Source organism: Triticum dicoccoides, unplaced genomic scaffold (genome assembly GCF_002162155.2).
Source record: "Triticum dicoccoides isolate Atlit2015 ecotype Zavitan unplaced genomic scaffold, WEW_v2.0 scaffold79217, whole genome shotgun sequence".
In the NCBI taxonomy this organism is placed as follows: Eukaryota; Viridiplantae; Streptophyta; class Magnoliopsida; order Poales; family Poaceae; genus Triticum; species Triticum dicoccoides.
In genome coordinates this window covers 90,311-97,195 of record NW_021300310.1, presented here as the reverse complement: position 1 = coordinate 97,195, position 6,885 = coordinate 90,311, and positions in this window count along the sequence as shown.

Sequence of the window (6,885 nt, the reverse complement as noted above, 5' to 3'; positions counted from 1 at the left end):
GAAATCTAGCTCATCAATATCAGATTTGGTGGCAAATAAACATGCACTTTTCAATTTAATTTCAGAAGCAACACTAGATGGTTTATTATTAGGCTTCATTTGTTGCTCAAATTCTTTTGCCACAATCTGATTTTCACTCTTATTCGTCTCCTGTTTTGCTTTATTAGCTCTATTAATATCATCTTTCAAAATGGAATCAGGAGTCATAGGAAGCAAAGTAATATTTTTATCCTTATGAACAAGAGTATAGTGATTGTTTCTACCATGGTGTACAGAATTTTTATCAAATTGCCAAGGTCTACCAAGTAATAAGGAACATGCTTGCATCGGTACCACATCACAATCAACATAATCAGCATATGTAGAGATACTAAAATGCACACGAACAGTACGTGTTACCTTAACCTTGCCGCTGTTGTTGAACCATTGGATGTAGTAAGGATGTGGATGTGGTCTTGTGGTGAGAGAAAGCTTCTCCACCATCTCCATGCTAGCCAAGTTGTTGCAGCTCCCTCCGTCTATTATGACGCGCACAGAACGTTCCTTCACAACTCCCTTGGTATGGAACAAATTGTGCCTCTGATTTTGCTCAGCTTGTGTGACCTGCACACTCAAAACACGTTGAGCAACTAAACATTCATACCTGTCAGCGTCTTCAGGAGCCATGTATTGCGTCTCATGATCAGAATCATCTCCACCATGTTCTTCACGTGTAATAAGAGCCAAAGTCTCCTCATCATAGTCACTAGCGGACTCATATCCACCATCCGCGGTAGCAATCATCACACGCGGAGATTTGCATTCTCTCGCATAATGACCTCCTCCCTTACAACGACGACAAATAATATCACTTGTGTGCCCTGTTGATGCCATGGAAGAAGAAGAACGCTGTGCAGGCCCCGCAGGTGCGCTCTTGGCAGATAATGGTGGTTGTGCCTGTTTTCTTGTATCACGGCTGGAGGTGGCACCTGATAGAGGCGAGGGTGTCCCGATCTTTCGATGAGATGATAACTATCGATTTGGTGGAGACGACTTTGACGATCCGACTACAAACGTGCACGACGTTGCGCCTTAGCAATCGCTAAACCAATCTCCTGAGGTTACTGACGATGCCGGAAGCACGGTCAGCCTGACCACGAAGGTCTATTCCTGCAAGCAATCGAAGAACGAGCAAGAATATGATAAAGCAATCTGAATATTGCAAATATATATGAGGTATTGATAATGGTGGGGATCCGTAAGCGGTCTTGGTCTGGTCGTTGGACACAAACGAAGTACACGAAGTTGCAATGGCTAACTTTTAACTAAACAAATCCCAAGGAAAAGCTATTAGATGGATCTACTTATATAGGAGCAAGGGGTGGCGCCCAAGGAGGTGGGAGGACGTCCCAAGGCAGCCTAAAACTAAATCTAGGTCGTACAAGGCCAATGGGCCCAAGTGGAGGTGATGTAACACCTTTGGACTTGTAGTTTGACTCGGATTCTGCTGCAGCATCAGATTGTTTCGTCCACAACTCAACGCTCCGGACGAATTTGAAGGTGATTCCAATTGGGTTGGAAAGTGCACGAAATCTAGTTTCCAACAAAAAAAGAATCACCCAATTCGGAGTCCGTATGAAAAACTTGTGTGCGTTTTGAGTCAGGTATGTCTGTGCAGTACGAATCTGAATCCAGAACGTGAGAGACTTGGACTCTATCTTCTCTTGGGCCAAAAGTGACGTGAGAGAACTTTTTGGACAGCAAATAAACATCTCTTTCTTCCTTATCTTCATATGTGGATTGTACAAATGTCCCATACACCTGCAATTAGACAAAACACAAAAGTGTGTGAAGTATTTTTGTTCTGGATAACATAAATAGATTATTGAATAGTTTGCACTAGAAATCACCTGACAAATATGCATATATGCAATATTTTTGGTCATATCCAAGGTAGTCATGTCCTCATCATCCTCCCCTTCTTGAAAATAAAGCCGTCCTCGGCGTTGCTTAATCTAAAATGTGGCTAACAAAAGAGACAAGGTGTACATGTTGTATATGTATATGTCATCCATTTTTACTTCCCTTGATTTTTGCATATATGACACTTGAATAGATGAGTAACTTGCATAGTTCATAAAATCTAAAGCCAAAAAATTAGCACAAGAAGTAGAAGGCATGAAAATATTGCAACTCAGTTTGCACATATAAGTGAAGCTCTTATTCATTTCAAAAGATTGACAATGTTCATCATTAAACCATCCCAACATTGGTGAATAAACCGTACTTGCATCAAATTTACATGCTACAACATGCTTAAATAAGCAAACATGCAATAAGTCATTCAACACAGAATCATCACCAAGATTAGAGGTCATATCAAAATGATTAAACATTGGTTCTTTTGCATCAATAGTTAATTCAATGGGTGCACTCAAAATTGTTGGTATTTCAGTTGTTTGATCACATGGCAAAGTCAAATTATCAACGTAGTCCTCTAAAATAGATGGTGTGATCAAAGTAGTGGGTAGCTCATCAGATGGTGCATTCAAATTGACAAGGCATTCATCATTCTCATGTAGAGATGGAAGATCAGTACCTTTGTCATTACCTCTTATGATCAACTCAGATGATGTAGCCACTCTCGGGGGCGATGTGTCACATGGTGGAGGTGATGTAGTCCTGACAACAAGGGATGTGGTTGTCATAGTATGCCTAGTAGTTGAAGGAACAATCATATCAACTCTTGGAATGTGCATCGTGCGCTTGTTCTCCTCGTGGCCAACACGTCGTTTTATTTCCTGCTCAGCTTTGCAAGCAAGATGAAACAAATGGTCCATAGGATAACACTCTTCATGAATTAGTATCTCTTGAATATCACGGTTTAATCCTCCCCAAAATCTATCCATAAAATCATCTTCACTTTCTTCTAAAGAGGAATGCAACAAGGTAGTTTGTAAATCATCATAATATTTTGTTACAGTTTCACTACCTTGTTTTAAGTGTTGCAACTTCTTAATCATGTCACGAGTATAATAAGCAGGGACGAAAGTATGTCGCATGGCAAGTTTCAAATCATCCCAAGTAGTAGGTATATAATCAGGGTGTAACCGACAATATTCACTCCACCAAACCAAAGCATAACCAGTGAAAGAACCAACCGCAACCTTAACCTTTTTATGTTCATTGAAATTATGGGAAGCAAATATATTTTTTATGTCGAACTCCCATTCAATATATAAAGCAGGTTTAAAACGGCCATTAAATGGTGGTATAGATACATTAACCTGATCATGTGCATTTGGATGTTTGTGCACCTCTCGTGACGGTTGTGGTATTTGCAAAGGTGGTGGCATGTCTCCCGCGATCGACAAAGCCCATGAATTGACTCTGGATCCTGTCATGATTAGTAGAACAAGAAACAAAACCCCAAAATAATGTTCCTATAACTACTAGGATGTGGTGGTAAAACACTCACAGTAAAGCAAATATCAATGTCTTACAAGTTCTTACCATGCAGCAGGCGGTGATCGGCAACCAGCGGTGTCAAGTAACTCCGAATATTGAGTAAAGCGATTGCCAGGGGAGCGTACGTATACACGGTGTAGAAATATGTGGAGCTGGGTTGGCTATATATGGTAGCAAAAGATTAGCAATAATCAATTCAAAGATGCAATGTTGAATAAACGCTCAACGACGGTACTGTGCTGGTCCTAGACTAGACCGGACTAGAGACGCGAGCCAAGAACACTAATAAGGTCACGGCGTAGCACAACTAGCATCAATGAAGGATACTAAGTAGCTCTTGACAGCAAGATATAAGTGAAGATCACAACGGCAGTGAAGATAATGATGAAAAACAACTGCCAAGCAGGATATACAACAACTCTCTCTCCAACTTTCCTCTTGAAAAGTTTAAGACAATTTTCTGATAAATTCTTTCAAAGAATGCTACTAACTCAAGCTTTCCAATGCAAAAAGAATCACTCAATTCCGAGTTGATATGAGGAGTCAAAGAATTCTAAAACTGGCCTGAAAAATTGGAACAAGCTGTGTTCACGAACTTCGGAGGGCAAAAAGACCTATTTAGAAGCCGATTTTGAGGTGTCAAATATTGAACTAGCTTCTGCAACTATTTAGACGCGGCTCGTCGCTATCTTTAATTTGAGTACTCACGGAGCCAAAACGGACTTCGTATGAGGAAGATACACCTGTTTTACTGAACAGTGCGCAAAACAGATTCCAATCCGAATTCAGGTACGAGATTGATTCTAGATAGATCCAATTTTTTTTCTTCTCTCTTTTTTTTCTCACGCTTTTTTTTCTTTTTCTTCTCCCTCTTTTTCTTTTTTTTTCTTTCCTTTTTTCTCTCTTTTTTTATTTATCTTCTTTTTCTCCCTCTTCCCAAGACAAACTAGATAAGATGCAGATTCGATCAGGCGAAGATGTGAGTGACCTCAACTATGATTATGACAATAAACAGTGCGTAGCACGTGGTGGAAATTGGTGGATGGGCTGGTGGACAGCGGATGGGATAATGATGCAGCGGCTGCGTGACTAATGTGAACAGAACTCGAAACTCTAAAGGAACTAGACACTAAGACCAGCAACTCGACACGGCGATGCAACCATTAATTCAATAATGCAAACAATGAAAATAAAATTGCAAAGGCTCAGGCTGGCTAGGACAAAGGATGAATAGATCTAACTTTTGTTTTGTGGCTTTTTCTTGGACAATAGGTAAGAAAATAAATCTAATCTAGGAAAAACTGGAAATTCTCACCGAGCAACCTGGCTCTGATACCACTTCATAGAGGTGGGGGTGTCCCGATCTTTCGATGAGATGATAACTATCGATTTGGTGAAGATGACTTTGACGATCCGACTACAAACGTGCACGACGTTGCGCCTTAGCAATCGCTAAACCAACTGCGAAAGGTTATTGACCACGCTGGAGCACAATCAACCTGACCACGAAGGTCTATTCCTGCAAGCGATCGAAGAACAAGCAAGAATATGATAAAAGCAATCTGAATATTGCGAGTATATATGAAGTATTGATAAAGGTGGGGATCCGTAAGCAGTCTTGGTCTGGTCGTTGGACACAAACGAAGTACACGAAGTTGCAATGGCTAACTTTTAACTAAACAAATCCCAAGCAAAAGCTACTAGATGGATCTACTTATATAGGAGCAAGGGGTGGCGGCCAAGGAGGTGGGAGGACGTCCCAAGGCAGCCTAAAACTAAATCTAGGTCGTACAAGGCCAATGGGCCCAAGTGGAGGTGATGTAACACCTTTGGACTTGTAGTTTGACTCGGATTCTGCTGCAGCATCAGATTGTTTCGTCCACAACTCAACGCTCCGGACGAATTTGAAGGTGATTCCAATTGGGTTGGAAAGTGCACGAAATCTAGTTTCCAACAAAAAAAGAATCACCCAATTCGGATTCCGTATGAAAAACTTGTGTGTGTTTTGAGTCAGGTGTGTCTGTGTAGTCCGAATCTGAATCCAGAACGTGAGAGACTTGGACTCTATCTTCTCTTGGGCCAAAAGTGACGTGAGAGAACTTTTTGGACAGCAAATAAACATCTCTTTCTTCCTTCATATGTGGATTGTACAAATGTCCCATACACCTGCAATTAGACAAAACACAAAAGTGTGTGAAGTATTTTTGTTCTGGATAACATAAATAGATTATTGAATAGTTTGCACTAGAAATCACCTGACAAATATGCATATATGCAATATTTTTGGTCATATCCAAGGTAGTCATATCCTCATCAACTTGATGTTCTTTCTTGATTTCAGCCTCTGCTGACTTCAGCATCGAGAACACTTCAGGAATGGTCTTTTCCATCCCCTTCATGTTGTAGTTCATCACAAAGCTCTTGTAGCTTGGTGGGAGCGACTGGAGGATTCTGTCAATGACCGCCTCATCTGGGAGGTTAATGTTCAGCTGGGTCATACGGTTGTGCAACCCAGACATCTTCAGGATGTGCTCACTGACAGAACTGTTTTCCTCCATCTTACAACTGTAGAACTTGTCGGAGACATCATATCTCTCGACCCGGGCATGAGCTTGAAAAACTAGTTTCAGCTCTTCGAACATCTCATATGCTCCGTGGTGCTCAAAACGCTTTTGGAGCCCCGGTTCTAAGCTGTAAAGCATGCCGCACTGAACGAGGGAGTAATCATCAGCACGAGACTGCCAAGCATTCATAATGTCTTGGTTCTCTGGGACGGGAGCGTCACCTAGCGGTCCTTCTAGGACGTATTGTTTCCTGGCAGCTATGAGGATGATCCTCAGGTTCCGGACCCAGTCCGTATAGTTGCTGCCATCATCTTTCAGCTTGGTTTTCTCTAGGAACGCGTTGAAGTTCATGTTGACATTAGCGTTGGCCATTGATCTACAAGACATATTTGCAAAGGTTTTAGACTAAGTGCATGATAATAAAGTTCTAATCAAATTATGAACTCCCACTTAGATTAGACATCCCTCTAGTCATCTAAGTGTTACACGATCCGAGTCGACTAGCCCGTGTCCGATCATCACGTGAGATGGACTAGTCATCGTCGGTGAACATTCTCATGTTGATCGTATCTTCCATACGACTCGTGTTCGACCTTTCGGTCTCCGTGTTCCGAGGCCATGTCTGCACATGCTAGGCTCGTCAAGTTAACCCTAAGTGTTTTCGCTGTGTAAAACTGTCTTACACCCGTTGTATGTGAACGTAAGAATCCATCACACCCGATCATCACGTGGTGCTTAGAAGCGACGAACTGTAGCAACGGTGCACAGTTAGGGGAGAACACTTCTTGAAATTTTTGTAAGGGATCATCTTATTTACTACCGTCGTCCTAAGTAAACAAGATGCATAAACATAATAAACATCACATGCAATTAT